The 22,784-nt window shown below is 33.9% G+C and overlaps 1 protein-coding gene across 8 annotated transcripts in view; it reads right to left on the bottom strand.

Moving 5' to 3' along the window:
• Robo1 (roundabout guidance receptor 1) overlaps positions 1 to 22,784 on the bottom strand; it is an 820,976-nt gene that overhangs the window by 79,799 nt on the left and 718,393 nt on the right. The gene's annotated exons all lie outside the window — the stretch shown is intronic.

The following is a 22,784-nucleotide window of genomic DNA, read 5'->3' as shown; positions in this document are numbered from 1 at the left end:
CCTCAGATATTCCAGTTGCTGCCTTTGTTTTATCCCACGTTATGTACAGTTGTAATCATGCACCAATTCTCAGCCTTCATTTGAAGTTAAATTAAGTGTATATTTATAGAATAAAATAGAGCTACACGGTGAAGATTTCTCATTACTTGACCTTCTAGGATTAACCCTCATATTTTAAAGAATTCTTGAGCTACAATTTGACCCCTTACACTCAAAATATATCTAAAATTGTATGAATAAATATTATCTTTTCTCATTTAGAACTGCTTAAAGGTGAATGAACTTTAATCATACACACAAGGACCTCCTAATGCAGACAGGTCCTAAAATTACCTTAATTTAACTCAAAAGCTCCTTGAAATACTACCATGCAAATGACAACCATTTAAAAACCTTCAGTCCCATTACTTGAATACAAGTGAATTTAAAGCAATACTGATTCACCAGGCTCCTTCATTAACATAGGCAAGGGCATGTTCAAACAGAATATATATGGAAATGAGGGCAAATTTGAAACATCTGCTTCTCCTGACATTATAAATATTGCCAGCTTTGCCCAAACTGTTTGATTTATCCAGACATAAATGGCCACTTCACCCAGCAGTAAACAGAAAGTCATAAAATTGTGTCAGTTACAGTGGGCTTAGAGGCAGCTGATAACATTAGATGACTTTGCTGATGGAGCCAAAATGGGGAGGGATATTGGGCTTAGGGTGTGTGTGTGTGTGTGTGTGTGTGTGTGTGTGTGTGTGTGTGTGTGTGTGTGTGTGTGTGTGTGTGTGTGTGTGTGTGTGTGTGTGTGTGTGTGTGTGTGTGTGTGTGTGTGTGTGCGTGTGTGTGCGTGTGTGTTTGTGTTTGTGTGTATGTGTATGTGTATGTGTATGTATATACTTACTTGGGGGCTGATTATTTCCCTGGAAAAATGTGCACTGAAAGTAAGTCTTTTTACCTACTGTTTTCATTTTTCAAATGCGTTCCTTATCACCTGTCTGAAACACCTAATTATTTCTGTCTTGTCTCACTTTCAACTGAAGTGAAGAGACATTTCAAGCTAGACATTTGACAGTTTGTGTAGGAAAGGGCTCTTCTAATCCACTTTTAAAGACACTTCCATTATTTCTAACCCTTTCCCGAAAAGTACTCTCAGTTATTTATGTCACTTGCTTAAGACAACTCTGTAAAGTAAATAGGAATTAAAAAATTACATTCAGATCATGTCCACATCACTATCCTGTCAATAAGCATACCATTTTTTTCTAGTAAAGCTAGTTAACAGAAAGATAACTGGTTAATTTACATGTGTGTATAGTATAACTTTTATAATACATAAAATTGTACACATTTACAAAAATTGCTCATGTCCTGTATTCTGAGTATCTGAATAAGTTATAAAAGGACATAAAAGCCTATTTAATAAATATGCTAATCATATATATATTCTTTAAAACATTAACAAAATCAGAAAATGATTTTTCTCTAATTACATGCTGGCAAAACTACAAAAAATAATTAAATATCTTAGATTCTAAGTTAGTGTACTTTCCTCTCTGCTGTTATTTTATTTAAGAACTAAGGTTTAGTCAAAATTATACCATTTGACTAGAAAATTATAGGAGATGTCAAAAATCAGGTCAAATGCTTTCAAATGTCCTCTAACTTACAGGGAAGAAAATATGAAGTTAGGAAACCTAGTTTATGTTCAATTTGGAAACACTGAAGTCCCAGCTTATAATTTTTTTTAAATCCTGTGATTGCAATTGAGTGGTTTACTCATGAATTTAGCAAACGTTATGATTACCCAGGTATCATAATAGGCATATAATAGACTGCCTGGAGATTTTCCTCCAGAAAGAACTATACAGCATCTCTGCTCCAAGTCAAGGAATGGAATCATTGACGCAGAAATCAGTCTAGAAAGTGAAAAGACCGACTGAATAAGAAACTAAAGCCAGACTAGAGTTTGGTTTCTTTCAATGCAAGGAAAGTACATGATTAATTAGATGAGTGGGAGAACAGGACTTTCCAATACTAAGGGAATGTGAGCAGGAAAGTATAAATGTTCAAACCACTTAGTCAAGTAAAAACCTCGGGTGGTCTCTTGCTTAAATCTCAGGAGCATGTCTAAGAATGTATGCCAGACTGTTTCTTTTATAAAATGCCAGGACTCTTCAAGCCTCAAAGAGTTATTTGGGAACAAGGAATACAAACCCTTATGCTAACTACATTTATCCTGAAGCAATCCTTCCACACAGGATATTTGTCTGGAAATGGATTTATTATATTTTTTAGGCATATGCACAGGCCAACATCAACAGTGACATCAGATACAAGATAGGTCTTAGAAAGAACATTTTGGAAAATCTTCTCCTGACTTGAATGGTGGCACACATCTGTAGTTCTAGCTACTTGGGAAGCTGAAGACAGAAGATCACTTGGATCAGTGGTCTCAGGCTAGTCTGGGCCATATAGTGAAACCATGTTTCATTAAAAAATGGCTACAGGTTTTATTTCTAAGGTAATAAAATGCACTAAATATTCTTCTCAGTATCAATATGTCATCATCACATATCTTATATTGTGAAGATAATTTGTCACATTCATTTATTTGATATTTGTGGTGATATATTGGATTTTTTTGAAGAGCACAACACTTAAACTTGGCCTAATTAAAAAATGCCAGTGACATATATGTTAATTGTGGAACATGTAAAAAATATGACCAAAAGGGAAAGCTACCTATATTTCAGAATGGAATCATACTACTTTAAAATATTGTATTAAAATAATGCTTTATTTATTTATTTATTTATTGTGCTGGTACTGGGTTTTGAACTCAGGGCCTTACCTTTTCACTTCATGTTTTTGCTCAAGTCTGGCTGGCTCTCTACTCCTTAAGTCATAGCTCCACTTTTATATTTTTGTATAATTGCAGATAAGTCTCCAAACTTTTTAGTTTGGGCTGGTTTTGAATTCTAATTCATAGAGCTTAGCCCTCTGAGTAGCTAGGATTACTTACATAATCCAAAAGTGCCTGGCTAAAATATCATTCTACTAGTTGTCTAATGGCCAATATAAAATTAAATTATTTATTCTTTTTCCTTTCTAGTCCTGAGGCTTGAACTCAGGGCCTGGGCACTGTTCCTGAGCTTTTTCTGTTCACTCTTACCACTTGAACCACAGTGCTACTTTTGGCTTTTTCTCTTTAATGTGGTACTGAGGAAGTGAGCTCAGGGATTCATGCATGCTAGTCAAATACTCTACCACTGAGCCACATTCCCAGTCCTAATTCATTCAATTTCTACTGTTTTAAATTTTTATTTTTCTCAGCGTTCATGAGGCTTTGAGCCAAATAGTCAGTCCTACAAATTTAGATTTTCCTAATTTTCACTATTGAAGACAGTGTTAGAATTACCGTTCTTCCCTCACTTATGTTTATGATTATTTTCTAGAAGTAAAATTACAGCATATGAAAATATACAAAACATACAAAATCCAAAAGTATAGTTAATTGTGCTCAAAATATATGTTGGAAAATTATATTTTCACTAATTCAGACTGCTTTTTTCCCCTAAATTTCAAAACAATATGCATTCACATATTCAAACCAAGAATAGATTTTTCTCTTAATATTACTTCATCATCGATATCCTGAATTTCTTGAATAATATGCTCATGTGTTTTCAATTTCTAAGAATTTTTGTTGTTGTTATTATTATTATTTTTGCTGTACTGGGGTTTCAGCTTAGGTAGGTAGCTACTTGCTAGGTAGGTACTCTATAGGATGAGCCACTTTTTGTTTTTAGTTATTTTTCAGATAGGGTCTTGTATTTTTGTCTGGCGAGCATTGGGCTGTGAATCTCCTACGTCTGCCTTGTGTATCTGTGAGAATACAGATGTGTAACATCACATCATGCTTGTCTGTTGACTTGGAGTGTCTTGCTAATTTTTGCTGGTCTTATGCTGCAATCCTTCCAACCTTATAATCCCTACTTTCTTGAGTAGCTGGATTAAAGCTTAGCCACACAGCCTAGCCCTAAGAACTGTTGAAATGTTCACATTTTATCCACTTTGCATGTATACTGTAAATACATTTCCATTTAATTTATAGTCCTTTAATTCTCTTTTGCCAGTATTTTAATTTTGATGTGTCATATATAATATATTAGGCAAACCTTCAACTCCATTTTCATCCTACTATTTACAGTCTTTATTATTTAATTTTAAAGCTTTATCTAGTTTTTTATTTATGATATCACTATAGGAATCTACATACCTGGTCATTGTGTCAAGATTGTTGAACAACCCATTCTATTTGAATTAATATGAGATAATACTATAGTATTATCTGTAAATCTTTTTAGTTTAAAAAATAGTGAGGGATACTATTTAGGGGAAAAATTTTTCTTCTAGCACACCTTTTAGCATAATAGCACATTCATATAAAACTCATTTAAAAGGGCATTCTTACAACCATATAGAATTAATGAATGCATTTTCCTCTATGTATGTACATAGAAACCTGATTGCTCTTTAATTGTACAGGAGAAAATGCTTACCAAAATGGATTTTAATAAAGTTTTGATATACCATGTAGTATTTCATACATAAAATGAAATGAGTCAAACACAGAGAAATGAAAATGAGTGACAAAAAGCTTCATGTGAAAGCTTCATTCAACAAGACTTTTAATGACTATTATTGAACTAGCAGTACACAAAAAGACAGACAAGGATTTATGACCAAAGTTGAAGAGAAAAAAGCCAAATTGTGTGTATATTATATGTGTATATATATGTACATATATATATATATATATATATATATGTACATATATATATATATATTGCTCTTAGAAGACATACATTGAAATAGCATTTAACTAAGATGCAGTCCTAGGCCTCATTTTATCATTTATTTCAGGAGTGAAGAATTAAAAGACGCAAGTAATACATGACTTGAAAATATATAAAGTTAGCAACCCCATTACCTTTACTCTTTGTCACAGTTACCCATAGTTCCTGCAGACTTTATTCTGTGCAGTCTGTCTGTGGCCAATGACAAGTGAAACATGGAGGCTGATTGGTTGAGGACATGGAAGGGTATGGATGGAAAGGGGAAGAGAAGTTCCAGTCACAGTGACACGGTGATTAGAAGATGGCCAATAAAATGTCAACTTACCAGACCCAACTAAAACAAAGAAAAAAGAAAACATGGAATAAATAAAAATAAAGAAACAGAAAATGAAAAAGAAAAAGTAACAAGATTTGACTTAACAATGATCCTTATTTTAATATAAGGTTAAAAAAGTTAATATTTTAGATACATTGTTTATACTATCTATGAGTTAATTTGTTAGCATTTGAAATACAGTCATGAATAATTTGGGGGAAATGAATTTTCAAGTCACTGCTATGATTAAATAGCAGAGCCATAAGGCATAATAGCTAGAAAATTATAAAACTTTACATTTGGCTACCACAGGACAGGTGAGGTTACTGTACATATAATAAATGTAAATACACTATAAATCTTAGCTGCTTAAACCTAAAGAGAAATAAAGTTTGAGCACTTTTAAAGATAAAGAATATTAAATCTTGTAACTCCATCATCATATTAATTGTAGGGGTTTCACATTGTTAATGATATTTCACTAAACATACTTTTCACATATGAATCATTATATACACAAGCGCTCAAAGTCTGCTCAAAATACACATTATGAATCTCTAGGCCAAGAGTATGGTGTGAGAATTTACATTTCTGACAAGCACCAGGTATCTTTGCTACTCTGTCATCATAAGTTGAGTAAGCAAATGACTGAAAAGTGATTCTTGCATGTTTTAATGTAAATGTGCAGAAAATATGAATAAACTAGAAGAGACAAATTTTATAGTCCTATCCATTGGAAATCACATTAATATCAATGCTGCAACACTGAGGTATCTTAATATTCAAAAGCATAATACACATATGAAATGCCTGAAAATAATCATTTTGTTTCCCAATTTTAGAAATAAAGGTTATAACTATCAATTGCAAAGTTTTTAATAACAACATACCAACATAGTAAAACCCCACAATATATATCACTCAAAAACTCTCATATCTGTCACCAAATCAAAATTAATTAGACTAAGTACACATTCCTACACTTTAAACAAATGTCAAGAATTGTTGTGATGTCAGATAGCTATAAAAGAGAAACAAGTATTATCTTGCAGATTTTTGCCATCAAGGCAAAATTTTAAGGTAATTTATGACATATATTTAACTCAAATATTGCTTTTAAAGTGTGAAATAATTATTTTCCCTTTAAAAGAAAAAAATTAAGCCTAATCTTTCATTCACTCATATTACAAAGTCAAAAAAATAAATCTATAATCCAAACACCAGAATTAAAGAGGCATTGCTATATTTCTTTCTGCCTCAAACTGATGTCTCATGATAACTCCTCTGTAAAGCTTAATACTAACAATAAAATTATTTAAAAAAGAGTAAAATACTGATGTCTCTTAAATGAGAAAATATTCTGAAACTACAGAGAGAATCTGACAAACTGTGCCTAATGTTTTTCCTTTGAAACAACAAGACATGTATGTAAATTGCCTTTTGGATTAATCTAAGTAAAAAAACTTGATCTCATTGAAGTAATACTATTAAGAGTCCAAATACATAACTCTTAAGTGATTTTCTAATTTAGAATTGTTTAAAATATGTCAAAATTACAATATATTAAAAATAAGATAGTTACTAGAAAGCCAATCCTTTAAAATGCCAAATATCCCTTTCTTTCTTATAATTTTTAATAGCAATCAAGCCATAATGTTAGAATCTTCTTATTTAGACTGAATATAAGAACTTTATGTTCATATTTATATTAATGACAAATAATTAGAAAATATTTTATAGTTGCTTTACAAATGTCTACAATATCGGAAGTTGTTGAAAAGACTATCTTTAGTGATGATTTAACTAGGACATGGTAGTACTAGTACTATGAAGAAACAATCCCTGTTATATAGATGAAAACCCATCTTTTCAGTATAACCCTCTTTTATTTTTTTCTAGTTTCAATAGAGACAAAAGCCAATGATTACAAAAATCATTTTACCCAAAGCACAGATATTATTATCTTTGTCTATACTTAAGAACATAGTATAAAATATTTTTTTTCAGAAATTTTCTCTTGCTCTCTAAAATAGAGAGTGAGCATTTATTGACCCATTAGTATGCCAAAAAGAAACAAAGAAAGCAGTCTCAAGTTCCAGGCTTATAGGGGGCTTCTCAGCCTCTATCTATTCTCGACTTGCTTTCTGCTTTAAAGGCTCACAGCAACTCTATCCCAACTCCCTTCCTGCTAATAAAGAGGACAGGCCTGTCTGTCTCTAGCTCTAATAAAACCATAAAACTATAAAATGTTGGTGCTAGAAGAGCCCTGAGAACCACATAGTCTAAACTTATCCTTCTGCAATTGATAAATAACTTTCTCAAGGCCACACAGGGCTAACCAAAAGGCTGCCTTCTAGGGCTTTTAACTCAGTCAGGTCTCTGAACAAATTTTCACATTGAGTACTGGGTTCCAAAAGAGTGACATACCGTATGACAAACATAGATTTCATTTCATTTGTTTTGAAAGAACTCAGAATAGTAAAGATTGTGAAGGATATTCAGTGATGGTCTTAAAAACACACAAAACCTAACAGGTGATAACAAAGTAGACTTAAGGCTGTTTGAAAGCATCTTTATTTATTAATTTTTTGAAATAAAAGCAATCTAAACACCTAAGGGTCTTAGAATTGTAACCATTTGTCATTTGAAATGATTAAAAATTTCATAAAACAGCTATGAAATGAAAGTAATTTTTTAAAAAGTAATTTTTAAAAAAGTAAACATATTTTGTCATTTTTAAAAATAGCTACATGATTTTATTTCTTCAGTGACAGTTTCAACTTTTATTAAATTAGATAGGTTTTAAGATGATGTTAAGTGAAATGAACCCCAAGTGGTTTTTTTCTTTCTTGCTATTGTTTCTAAAGTATTTATAAGGTACCATGTGATTTTTTTGTTGCTTTGTATGTCCCTCCCCCCTGGTATAACCCCTGTTGTATTTGATGTTGGTATAATTTGGGGAGGAGAAGGGAAAAAACAAATTGTTTAAATAGGGATACAGGTTGACACATTGCAACAATGAGATGTACAACACTATGTTGAAAAACAGACTTTACAATTTAGGTGGGGAAGGTGGGGGGTGAGGGGGTGGGGAGGGAGTGTAGTTCAGGAGGTGGGAGGGAATGGATGGTAGAAGAAAAACAAAGGAGGAGGCAACAATGCTTGATAAGAAATGTACTCCTTACCTTGCTCATGTAACTGTAACCCCTCTGTACAGTATTTTCACAATAAAAAAACTTATTTAAAAAAAAGAAAGTGTAAAGAACTGGAGAACTCTGCAGGAGGCTGTGTTTGAATATGGGGCATACGTTTTCATGAAGACTATCTTATTTGAGGGGATGGTAAGAGGGAGTGTTGCCTTGTCTGAAATACGTACTATATATTCATAAAACATGTTTTAATTCTATAATGGCAACATTCACTCATGCCTGTTGAGTCAAACTTTCCCCCTACCTTTTTGTGGCATTACTGGGGAAGAGAAGATTTCGTTCCTGGCTAACAGAATTTCTATCATTAGAATGATATTTCCAGCCCTGTCTTTTGGTTTAAAAGAAAAGGACAGCTATTGGAAAACCTTAGGAGACAGAAAAAATATATAATGGACACATAGCTTTTTAATGAATACCTGTTTAAACAGTTTGAAAACAATGTGTGTTATTTTCCTTTCTGTCTACACACACACACACACACACACACACACACACACACACACACACACACATGCACAATCACTTAAAAGACTCCTTTTTTAATGTGATATCAAAAGGCTCCATGTCATGGAATTATTATGTAAAAGTATACATTGCTCAGACAATAATCTTCAGGTATAAATAAGATTTAAGTCTAACAGGAAAATGTAAGGAAAGAAGGAAAACAGAGAAGAAGGAGTGAGGGGGAAGTAGGAAGAATATTAAGGAGAAAGACAAGATGCCTTAGATTTGTTCCATGTTCTTGTCACATTTACAAAGACATGAGTCAGAAAGATAACAAAGGTCTGAAAAAAGTATACAAAAGCTGGGGGAAAAGACTTTTTGTATCCAAAGAAAACAAGTAAGGTAAGTAGATACTTAAGAAACCTTCAGGTTAGGTCTAATAAACAGAGGCCAGCCAATTGTGACAACCACTTAGAGCAGGAGAGAAGGAGATAATGGGCTGAAATAATAGTGTGAACAACATAGGCAAAGTATAGAAAAGGAGCCGTTAACAGTAAAGGCCAGTGAACCGTGAATTGGTTGCCAACTGTGATGTCTCTAGAGGTCTTCAAAATGGGATTTATTTCCATTTGGCCACACCAATACAAATACACTCTTGCCTGGAGAAGGGATGAGAAAGTTGTATCATACAGTGTCTTCTGTGCTATGATTCTTAATAACATATCCTGTTATCAGCACAACAGATATCATGGTTCAGCCCTGATAGGAGCCTTCAGATATTATATGGATCTAGTGCACATGCTACTAGAAGAAAAGTTCTCAAAAAATATTCTTTTCAGATAATATCACTGTAAATTGATGAAACATCTTATGTATATGGTTTCTAGGGTCCATTTAGAAAACACAAGAAAATTCAAAAATATTAAAATATTTGCATATATTATCACATGATGATTAAGATATTGATATTTTCACACTATTTGAGATTTCAATATTTGGATCATAATAGAAAATATATTTGAGTTGTCTTTACAACAAATACAGAATTGAAAGTCTTACTTTTGTTAGTGATTATTTTAAAATGCAATGGCAGAAGACTGCCACTGTTTTGGATCTAAAATAATTGTAGCATGCTAAATTCCTGGTATGACTCTATAGAAGATTTCCTAGTTAAACAAATTTATCTGTGCTAAGATTATCCTACTAAAAAGGAGCTTTCTTGAACTGACTACAAATAAAATTATCTTGACTTTGAAGTTCTACTAATTAATACATCTTACTCTGTATTATTAAGAGCTTATTTCTAAGTCATCCTTGAACCAATGTGACTTAAAAAAAATTCTCCGCTACATAGTGATTAGTAAGTTTCAATTAATAATTCTGTAAGACTAGTGTTGTAAATATCACATTCCAGAAGAATATGAAGAGTAATTAGCTATAGGTTTTGTTTTTTTGGAGAAACACTTTTTTTTAAAAGAGGAATACTCAGATTTTCAGGAGGTGAAGCTATCTAAATGTGAAGTCAGTAAGCCCAGTGACTGGTATGGCAGAGAAATTACATAGACAGTCATGAATGATGATATCACTAACAATTAAAACTCTTCAGGTATTTTAATACTTAGTATAATTTCTTTTTTGGGGAGAAAGATTGTGTCTAACATAAAAGCCTGTCATTATGCCTTTCAACTTTACAGACATAAAAATAGACAGAATAAAAGGAACATCTCTGAATATGTTTAATGGATACGTAAAATACTATGAACTTTTCGCCTCCACTCAGATATTTCACAACATTCTGTAGAACAATAGTTGTGGAGATAATTTCAGTTGTCAGCACTAAAGCAGAGTGGGGTGGGAAGAGGAGGAATTACTGGCTTCTTGTGGGCAAGAACTCAGAGTTGCCTAGACCTTGTACCAGGCACAAAACAGCTCTTCAAAACAAAGGGAGAAAGGCTGAATGGTGTCAGACTTGAGGAGTCTTAATGCAGATTATTTATTTAATTTCAAACTGAGCAGACAATACAATGTTCCCACCCTAATTTATGTGCAATTCCTTGCACAAAGCCCAACACATCTTAGATCTTAGGCTAACAATAAAAATTCTCCTTCCTTTGTTCTCTAAAACACGTCTTTACTTTCCCTTTATCCACTAAGTAATCCAGATTCAAAGGCAACCACACAGCAATCTCCTCTGATATGTATGTAGGAGAATCTTAATTCAATGTTGGCTCCCAGGCAAAAACATGAGACCCTATCTAAAAAAAGAAGTAAACTAAAGCCAAAAAGGCTGGAGGTAGGACTAAGGGGCAGTGAGTTTATCTGGCAACAAAGTTAAACATTAATGTAATATTGTTGTTTTCATGACTTAGATTATATGTCTTTTAGTAAGAAATAACTGAGTGTACAATGTATGCATTACTATATTAGGTAATCATAGATACATTCTACTCATATACAAGCGAATATTATGCATGTGAAAAAGTTGGAGTGGAAAAAATAACCAGTACTTTATGTTTTATTCATAGTAACAATCTAAAAACAGACAATTCTACCTGGAGAAAGAAATGAGATATAATCATGTAAGACAGTCACTGAAAATGTCAATACATACACACAAGAAATCAAATAGATATGAAGAAAATCTGCTATTCAGTATAAAGGTATGTCTTTGTATAACAGGGACAAAGAAAATGATTTGTAAGCTTTCACCCATAATATAATCTTACGACTTAACACTATTCCCAAGAAATGTGAATCAAGCCTGAACTAAATACTAATTATATTTGGTGATAATGTATACTTTTGAGCGTAAAAAGCTTAAGAAGAAAACATGAAACAATGTTATCTCTTTACCAATAATCTAAAAAGTTTTCTTTGAAATGACCACTCTGCCAACCACAGGGGTAACTTCTAGAAAGCATTGTTCTAAAATAGCCCATCTATCAGATTTGACAATCCTCTAACTTGTTTCCTAATAACTTCAACCATACAAAATAAATGTCCTAAACCTAATTGCAACAACCATTTATGGATTTTCTTACCTTTGGAAATCTGTTAAAAAGAAATTATTCAGATATATTTTTCTCTTAAACTTACTTTTGTACTTTATAAAGGTGTGTTTATATGAGCATATTATTTATCAAATCATGAGAAGAATAGTTTTAAAACCAATTAAAATTCTCATGGTATTTTAATCAGCTTTGCAAACTTTAGGTACAATATTTCAACACATTCCTTTTCAATTTAAATGGAATTCATCTAAAAACTGGAAATAAGGATTATATCTATAGTTTTTAAATTACTGAAATAAAGCTCAAAGGCCACCAAATGCTATATAATTGCTAAGTTTATCTCCTCTGTTAATGTTAATTAGATGAAAGGAATGTGTGAAATGATTAATCAAATCTACAAGAAACACTTCTCAGCATATTAATGCTGTGTATATCTACAAAATATTTCAGATATTAGCAACTAAAAATTAAAAAATTAATATAAATGGATGCATTAAAGTCAAAGTTTGAATTATTTTATGTATTTTTTATCCAAAATTCCTTATAGAAAAAAAAAGGTAGTCTTGGTATCCTACAAATATCTCTTTATGATCACTCTCAGTCAAGAATTGAAGAATCTCAATTTATGCCACAACAGTGCCTCATAAAATATTATATCTCAATGTGAATTAATTTAGGTTTCATTTATACATTAAATGATACATAATCTCACAAAATAATCATAAGCCTTAAAACTGTAAGATTTTATTAAGCATTCTAACATTTTAAAATGAGTTATCTGTCAATGCTTACAGAAAAAAAGTAATTTATTTTCTCAATTTCTTTCTCAGGATGAGTTATTCACATTTTATTGATCTGGACAACTCAATTACAAATTTCAAAGATGACACCTTTATGTGAAAATGTTGGTTGCTTAAGACAGTGGCTCCATTATATATTTATATTACTGGGCTCCAAGTAAACCTTATCCAATGCTGTGTAGATAAATAAATCACAAATCAGGCTGAAAGCATAATGAAAGGCCCATGATATGCTCTTTACCATCATGGTGCTGTGTAATTACTTGTCACAGCATTATCAATTATTTCTTGTACCTACCTCCTATACTAATTTCTTCAAGTATTTTTTTTCTGACACACATGCTATCATTGCATTAGGGACATTTCAAATTCCTTAACAAGGTACTTTTCCCTTTGATTAATATTTAAAATTTATATCTCATTATTTGAAATGATTGAAAGCATATCTCAAACCTTTTGTGGCTGTGAATGAAAGAAATCTATGAGAATGTCACCTCTTCTGTTGCCATGAGGGTTAAAGTGGTCATTTCTTCAAGCTACAATAAGTCCTTTGCTTCAGTTTTCCTTTTTAAATAAAGTAGCAAAGAAAAATAGGCCCACATTCTTCTGATCTCAATCAAACCAAAGGACATTTTTTAAATGCACACAAAGAAACAAGGAAACAACAACAACAACAACAACAACAACAACAACAAAACACGGATCAGAAGACTGAAAGGATGATGGGGTGGTGGGTTGGCAATGAGAAGCTGTTCTTATAAGTCATACACTTCTTAAATAAATAAATGACTGATTGTTTTGTTTCTGGATCTTTACTAAGGAAATTTCAACCTGTACTAAGGAGCCCTAGTTTTTCTCCTACTCTATCCTGTAATATATTCAGGGTATATGCTTTTACTTGAGGTCTTATGGTCTACTTGGAATTGATTCTGGGTGATATATAAAGGATCTAACTTTAGTTTTCTGCATGTGTTTAGCCAATTTTGCCAGCACCATTTGTTGAAGAGGCTTTTTTTTCTTTCATCCTGTTTGTTTTTTGGTTTTTTGGTTCCCTTATCAAAGATTAGATTAAATATATAACTATCCTATGACGCAGCAATCCCACTCTGGGGCATTTACCCAAATGATCACAAACAAGGCAATACTAAAGCTACCAGCACAACCAAGTTCACTGCAAAATTATTTACCACAGTTTAGATATGGATTATATATACACTATAAAGTTCTGTGCTTCCACAAAAAGGTATGACATTGCTCCATTTGTAAGGAAATAGAAAGACCTGGAAAAAAATATATTAAGTGAAGCAACCAGGCCCAAAGAAATATAGGTTACATGCTTTCCTTCATTTGTAATATGTAGAATATGCAGAATATGTCTATGACATTTTTATCAGGGGATAAAAATAGTCCTATGGCTAAGTACATAGGACCATATATAATGAAGCATACGAAAATGAACTCCAAGGATTGGATATAAGAAGTTCTTTTTAAGTCCTCTATGTAGTTCTTTTTTTTTCTTTTTTTTTCTTTTTGTCGGTCATGGGGCTTGAACTCTGGGCTTGGACACTATCCCTCAGCTCTTCAGCTCAAAGTGAGCGCTCTACTGCTTTAGCTACAGTGCCACTTCCAGTTTTTTTTTTCCTAGTGGTTTATTGGAGATAAGAGTCTCATGGACTTTCCTGCCCAGGCTGGCTTTGAACCAAGATCCTCAGATCTCAGCCTCCTGAGTAGCTAGCATTAGAGGCGTGAGCCACCGGTGCACGGCTTCTATGTAGTTATTTCTATATTTCTTTCTGTTTTAGTTTTCTGTACCCTTTGTCTTGTATATAAGCTTACCTGATCAGTGGAAGGGAAAGGGAATCACAGAAACAGCAGGAAAACAGATGAACTAACAACAATGATATTCACTTGGCACTATGTTGCAAATGACTGGGGAAAGTGGAGTAGGGAAAGGTAAGCAGGAAAAATGAGGCAGAGAGTAACAGTATTTAGAAAGAAATGTACTCATTACTTTGCTTTTGTAACTGTTCATCACCTTTACAATATTTAAAAAAAATATCAGGTAGCCATATTGATTCTTTGAAAGTTTATATCACTTACTGACTTTTGGGGAAGATTTTTTTTTCTTTTTTGTTTCCTTTCTTGTCTTTTAATTTGGGAGGGGGGGTTGGTCATGGGGCTTGAACTCTGGGCCTAAGTGCTGTCCCTGAGCCACATCACCACTTCCAGTTTTCTGGTGGTTATTTAGAGATAAGAATCTCACAGATGCTCCAGCCTGGGCTGGCTGTGAACCAAGATGCTCAGATCTCAGTCTCCTGAGTAGCGAGGATTACAGGTATGAGCCACTGGTGCCTGGCCCAGAAGTTTCTTTTTTAAAATTACAAACTTCTTCCTTGATAGCTTGGCTACACTTCAGTTGAACCATCAGATCATTATTTAAACTACAAAATAAAGATTAGAAGAATGAGGAGGAGAATAAGCAGGAGGAAGAAGAGGACGAAAGGAAGGAAGGAAGGAAAGAAATAAAAGAGAAAGAAAGAAGGAAAGAGAAGGAAAGAGAAAGACAGAAAGACAGAAAGACAGAAAGAAAAAAGAAAGATAGACAGACAGAAAGACAGAGAGAAAGAAAGAAAGAAAGAAAGAAAGAAAGAAAGAAAGAAAGAAAGAAAGAAAGAAAGAAAGAAAGAAAGAAAGAAAGCAAAAGAGAAAAAAGATAGAAAGAAAGGCATACCAAATCCTCTAAGGATGATATTTTCAACCAGACTCTTGAATTCAGCATTAAGAGTAGCCATATACAGAAACCAAGTTGATCCTCTGAAGCCTTTGCTACCTCAGCACTATACACCTTCCTGGACCTCTGTGGATAGCTGCAATAAGTCATGAGAAGCATCCCCCAAACCTTGTCCCAGTCCAGCTAACACATCACACATAGCAAGATTGTATATCAACATGTTGGTGAAGTCACAGTTTTTAACCAGGATCTTAGATTATAGTGACTCTAACTTGAACCTGCAAAAAGGCCCCTTGACACTATTAGTTTTGGCTTTGACTCAAATAACCATGCTAATGGTCAGAAACAATACACTATTATACTGTCAGCTTTTCTGAAATCAGCAATTTAAGGAAACCGTTCCAACAAATGATTTAAATGAAGTCTATATCAAAGAAAGGAGATTCAGAACTGACAGGCTTAGTCTTTTCCTCTTATTACTTAAAAAAATACACAAATATACAAACTCCTAAAAGTCATATGGCTCCTACATGAAGACCTTCTGTGTTCATATAATCTCCTACATAGTACTGTACTCTATATAAGGAAACTACAGATTAACAAAATAGTCTTTTTCATCCAAACCTTGTTTTAAATTCAAGTTCTTTTTAAAAGTTTATCTCTTAAGAGCCGGGCGCTGGTGGCTCACGCCTGTAATCCTAGCTACTCAGGAGGCTGAGATCTGAGGATCGTGGTTCAAAGCCAGCCCAGGCAGGAGAGACCGTGAGACTCCTATCTCCAATAAACCACCAGAAAACCGGAAGTGGCGCTGTAGCTCAAGTGGTAGAGCGCTTGCCTTGAGCTGAAGAGCTGAGGGACAACGCCCAGGCCCAGAGTTCAAGCCCCAAAGTTTATCTCTTAATACTAGAAGTAAATAAGAGTACAGTAAGTTCTATCATTTTATTTTTACTGAACTAGCTAAATTGACTCAACATTTTAATTTTTGTTATGAAATCATTATCTAGTGATCTGTTTGTAAGGAGCCACTTGTTCTTGGATGCTAGTGGCTTGCACCTAGTTATTCAGAAGACTGAGATCTGAGGATCATGGTTTGAAGCTTACTTAGGTAGGAGAGGCAATGAGACTCTAATCTCATGGAGATGCTAGATGCCAGACGTAGGGCAATGGCTCAAATGGTAGAGCACTAGCCTTGAGCATAAAAGCTCAGGGACAGTATCCAGACCTTCAGTTACAGCCCTAGCTCTACATGAACACATAGCATGCCATATTATGCAAAATTATGTATCAATATTTTCGATGCTCTTATTACACAAGATAGAAAATAGATTGTGTCTTCTGATCCCATTTTAGGGACTAAACTTTATTGAATCCATGTCAGAGACCATCTTTCTAAATTTTATTTGTCCCCTCAGTATTCACTAAGTACTTCAGCTATTTTGTGGACGTAGAGTAGCATAGGCATATAGGAAGGGCATGATTTCCCCTATAATTTCATTCATTTCTGGATTACACATGATAATTAATATAATGTAAAACCTAGGTAAGTAGTTGTTATACATTATTGCTAGAAAGTCATGAGAAGAAAAATAGTCTGTGTAAGTTCAGTATACATTTTCTTTTTAAATGTGCAGACGCAGAAGGATAACTACATATTTAATATCTTTGCCTTTTTTTTTTTTGGCAGTACTGGGGTTTGAACTCAAGGCTTTGCAATTGATCATCTTGGCCCGTTCATCTGGCACTCTGCATGATATGACATCAGACATGGTTTTTGCTGGTTATTCTTGAGATAGGGCCTCACAAAGTTTTCTGTCATTCCACTTTTTGTCTCCTTTGGATGAAGAATTACAAACACGAATCACCAAATGACTATTTCTATATATAATCCTCCCATCTTTCTACTGTATGGATTATAATCATGTAGTGACCAAAGAATTCAATATCATTCATTTTGCCAGAAAATGAAGCAGCAATGAACAACAAAACCAAAAGGGATACTAAATTATGTAAAATATCAATGGGGAATCATGTTAAATATCGATTTGTTTAATCAAAATAGTCATTTGTTAATTTGAAGGTATTAGTTCTTTGGGATTATATTTCACTTACTTATTGTGGCTAAAATCATTATTTTCTATCTACTGAAATGTCTTTATGGTATGTTTATAGAAAATATTTCAGGGGCTACACACATGAATCATACCTTAATATCTTCATAGAGCTCTTGATAGGTTACTAATGACTCTAAAGGCAGATGAAATTTTAACTCTGCACATGGAAGACACAATATGCCATGATAAATTAAATATTGACAGAACATGCTATGCATTTCATATTTGTCAGCTCATGAATCTTCACAGCTCCCATTTCCTACTGCAGAATCTGGGCATTCAATTACTTGCATAGTTAGTGCTCAGATCCAGAGTGTTTGTACCAAAGGGCTGTTATTTGATTCTGCCTTAATGACTGCTTTCTAATGACAGTGATAATTCAAAGATGGCTGCCTAGAACACTTCAATTTTCAAAGATAGGTTAAGATAGATTAAGAGGTTAACAAACAATTCTTGTTGAAGAAAAGAAAGTCAATGATCAAACTCCATACCAATCAGTTCCAAGATCCCTGAAGAGAGAATAAAGATTAATGGAATCTGATGCATTATAGTTATATTGTGGTCAAAGCAGATGAGAAAAATTAAGCATAACAACAACAATCACTTTTTACAAGCACTTCTCTCTCTCTCTTAATTTTTTTGTCAGTCATGGAGCTTGAACTCTGGGCTTGGGCGCTGTCATTGTGCTCTTCAGTTCAAGGCGAGTACTCTATTGCTTGAGTCACAGTGCCACATCGGTTTTCTAGTGGTTTCTTGGAGATAAGAGTCTCAGGGACTTTTCTGCCTGGGCTGGCTTTGAACGGTGATCCTCAGATCTCAGCCTCCTGAGTAGCTAGGATTACAGGGGTGAGCCACCAGCGCCCGGCACAAGCACTTCTTAATTGACAACCGGTTCCTTTATTTTAGTAATTCTTAGTTTACAATCCCATCAGTGCAATGATAATTATTTTATCTTTACATCTACATGTTTAAACTGATAGACCACTGAAATTCTAGGTGGCTTGCACTGATAACACCTGGCACTTAATTCATTCACAATGAAAATGTTGGAAGAGTGCCAGAATGCTGCGATGGTTAATTTCATGTGTCAACTTGCCTTGGTTAACGGTTACCTAGATAACCAGATGTGTCTAGACAATGTTCCCAAAAGAGTTTACTTAGTATTTGACATAGACCACTGAGTAAAGAACATTTGCCAACATCAATGTGGGAAAACAGCACCAAATTCAGAGAGTCTATAAAGGATAAAGGTAGAAGAAATACAAATTTCTCTTTCCTATACCTGGTAGATTTGTTTCTCCTACCCTCAGACTCAGAATTACAGATTCTCATGCCTTTTGGCCTTGGACTGGGGATGATACTTTCTGCTTCCCTGGTTCTCTAGCTTTCAGATACCAGACGTGGGATTTCCTCACTCTCCTAATAATTTGGGCCAACATATATTGCATCTATAATCTAATGATACTCAATTGAATACCCTGAATAAACAGTAATGTAAATACTACGGAAAGCAACAAGGCTAAAAAGGCAAAGGAAGCAATGTGTGCAGTGAGGACACTGAGAAACTGACATGTGATAAGTTGAGTCATAGCATCCAACAGAAATGTGAATGGGAGATGCAAGACCCATGGTGAGAGAGAGCTGAGAATCATGTTGGAGAATGCTTACTTGAGCTGATTCTAAGGATAGGAATTCCTAAAAAGTAGAAATGAGGCAGTTGGGGAGAGGAAGTATTTCATACCAAGGGGCAAATGTCACACAAAGTCTACATAATGGTTCATGCCAGAAAAAGTATATAATCTATTATTTCCATAAAGCAGTAGAGAAGGCTAGTATGTAATTTGGATAGGAGACATGGGAATATGGCAAAGATTTAAGGAAGAAACTAGTATAACTAGATGTGTATTATGGGTAAATTAATCTGTCCTGGGTCATGGATACTCCAAGATCAATAAAAGCAAAGAAACTAATTAGAGATGATCAGATTCATGGAGGGGCAGGAGATGGGGAGGAAGTCCTGAATTGGAGCAAGGGAAAGAGAAACCGAAAGAGAAGGAAAAAGTGGGAAGAACACAGAAATATTTAAAGGCTAAGGAAAGTCCGGTTTTATACTAACTGACAGAGTGTGAGACATGGAATATTAGGAAAGAAAAAAATAATGAATGGCCTCTTCAAACTTTGTTCTGGGTGTATCTCTGCACTTTGCTTTGATAACTGAAATGGATAATAAGAGAAATTCAACTTTGGATGCTCAATCTGTTTTTATTCTCACTGCATAAAATTGTATTTTATAGATTAATACAGCCTTTATAAGGGGAAACAAACACTCACATAAACCTCTGACATTTGCTTCTTGTTTTACTGAAAATTGTAATGACTCTTCCATTTTTAGATCACTGGGACACTAAGAGGGGTCAATCATAGTCTGTGGCACCTGAGACACTTCAGAAAAGATTCTTGTTGGAAGCAAACAGTTCACTAGCATCAAGGGAAGAAGCTCTAGGAAACATCCCATTAAGAGCAATTAATTTAGCCAAAAGACAGCTTGGGCTTTTTTTCCCCTTTCTATTGTGTCTCCCTCATTCATGTTAACCTCACATTTTGAGGCTCAGCCTTCCAGCAGCTGTCTCTGGCTAGTCAAGCCTAATGAGGAAATGCTTTGGTGCTTCATGATAAGAGTTGGTATAAATACTTATGAAAAACATAAGACAAACAAGGCTACAGAATGGAAGAGAATGTGCATCCTTTTGATGATTCATTTTAACATTCCTATTATATGTCAGCAATAAATTTGAAGAGGTAGTAGGATAATTTATACCACATTTTTTAGAGTTAAAATAACAGATGATGAGTTGTGAGAATAGAGTGATTTCAGATCAAGGGCAGAAAAATGGACAGGCACTTATAAGAAAAGAGCTGAGATTTCAGAGAATTCCATTCCTCTGATAAGAGAGCTTCACCAGGTTTGGGAATGTTTGGCACCTTCAGAAAGGGCAGAAAACAACCATTTCTTGAGCATCAAAGAAAAAGTGGTTCCTGTGGGAAGGCCAGTGAGGGGTGTAGTGGGGTGCGAACTCAGATTGCAAAGCTTAGCTTCCTGTGTCTGAGTGACAGCATGCAGACCTCCAGGGAAACAGGAGGACTAAATGTCTTTTAGTTCCTATTGTAAGAGAAATGAACAAAAATGGGATTAGATTTTCCTAATGGCTCAGTTCTGGGAGATAAAAGGTGATTGCTTGGGAAATGGCTGGTGTGTGGAAGTCTGTATTCAGATTCGTTTCCTGTGAGCGATGGGACTCAGTGATGGGAACATGATCGTTTTGGTGAGAGAGTCACAGATTAACTTTGGAAATAAAATTGTGACAGTAATAAGAGCCGCTTTATCTGTGAAGGAACAAAGAGGGTGGAAAGATTAATAATGCTCTCTAGTCTGCCCTGGGATAGCTAAGGCAAAGAGTGGTAAGAAGTCTTTCAGGCCAAAGGAAAAATTGGAAATGGGAGAAATCAAAGTTTAAATTGTCTATGACTTTATCTTCTATCTTTCTTTGGGGATAGCCCTCCTCAGAAACAAAACAATTTAAAAGTCATCAACATGATAGACATTGTAAACTAATTATTCGTAAGTTTGTTCATAGGGTTTGTTATGGGTAATATAGTAAGAAGGAACATTTTTCGTTTTAAGTATTTAGAATATACCATGCTTATCCAAAAGCCTATGTTGAGCCAAAGAAAGAAAGCACTTTTGTTAAAATGAACTAGTATTAGTCCTGAAAGAAAACCAAACTCACTTATATAGATAGATACTCATTTGCTTCCAAGGAGACCTCAGGGCCTATTTGACAAGCATCTAACAAATACCTATTGGGTTTAGATTAGGATATATAAAAATATAAAAATACATATACATATATGTATATATAAAAAGAAAAACATGTAACTGGTCTCAAATAGAATGGGGAGGTAGAATGTGAATAGTTTCAATGACAGCATATAAAACTCAACAAGCTGCCTCTGTACCTCTATTTTGTTTTTCTGGTTAGATTTTATATTTTATTGGTATGTTGCTACCTCTAAAGCTGTTATAAATAACACAATAAATCTTTTCAGTAAATTATGGGGTTATTATGCAACGTAAAACACAAGATCAGAAAATAATTCTTTCCCACCAAATTAGAGCCAGCAATTTAACACTTGTCACATTGAGACATTAAATCTCAAATATATCATTGAGATAACATGGTTGTGGGAGACATTGTATTGAAAAGATATTTGGATTTTATATTTGTATTTTATGGTCATGAAGAAATATTTTGTGGAGGAATGCAGATGTAAGACATTCGAGTGGAAGTAGAGGTGTAGACACACATGAAATATAAATAAAACACATGACACCTTAAATATATAAACAATGAATCTCCTGTAAGTCCCAAAAGCAATGGAATATGCTATCAACTTAACTGTATTTTCTGGTTAAATTAGAATTAAGCAGAAACATTTTTATGTTCTAATTGTTCCAAAAAGGACTATTTTCCCATGTACTAATCGTGTAACATTAATTGTTCTTCAACATGTCACATTAGAAAAGATTTTGAGTCACATTCTGAAAATGAGTTTAATGACACATCAAAATTGATATGCCCACTAAAGGAATGAAAATATTCTTTCTATGGACAAAATATTTGTAGAGGCAAAGAAGGAGATATTAGTCTAAAACTCAGTATCATCAGATTTTATTAAAATTTGCCTTTCTTCTCAAAAGAAAATCATCTATAATTACTAATCAATACTTTTATATGTTTCAAAGTTGCGATTTAGCTTTAACATTTACTACTATAGAAGGAATCCAACCAACATGGTACCCAATTTGTATGTGGTATAGATTCCCAGGCTGTATAGACTACCTTCACTTAGCAGCGAGTGACCTCCTGTTTCATGTACCTCTTAGAGTACTTTAACGAAGTTTCCAAATGACTAAGTCCATCATGTAGATTTTGGGACCATTTACTCGTGGATAACTTATAGCCTATGAACTATAGGGAAATGCCCTGGTTTATAGAGTAACAGGCTGAAGTACTCTAAATAATGGAATCAGAATCAAGGTCAAATACCTCCACTGAACATTTTCCATAACAATAACAGACTATAGAATGTAAATGTGATCTTTTGAGTTTCTTTTCCCAAATAATTATATTATGCATTAATAAATTTATTCTTCTCAACTTTTGTGTAAAAAGAAACATAGGTTCATATTTCTATTGCTCTCTCCTAGATCTGTGGAATTTCATTCTCAGGATCTAGGCTGGACAATC

This window comes from Dipodomys merriami, unplaced genomic scaffold, assembly GCF_024711535.1.
Source record: "Dipodomys merriami isolate MVZ:Mamm:240054 unplaced genomic scaffold, mDipMer1.0.p SCAF_2, whole genome shotgun sequence".
Classification (NCBI taxonomy): domain Eukaryota; kingdom Metazoa; phylum Chordata; class Mammalia; order Rodentia; family Heteromyidae; genus Dipodomys; species Dipodomys merriami.
This window is presented reverse-complemented; position numbering and strand designations above follow the sequence as displayed.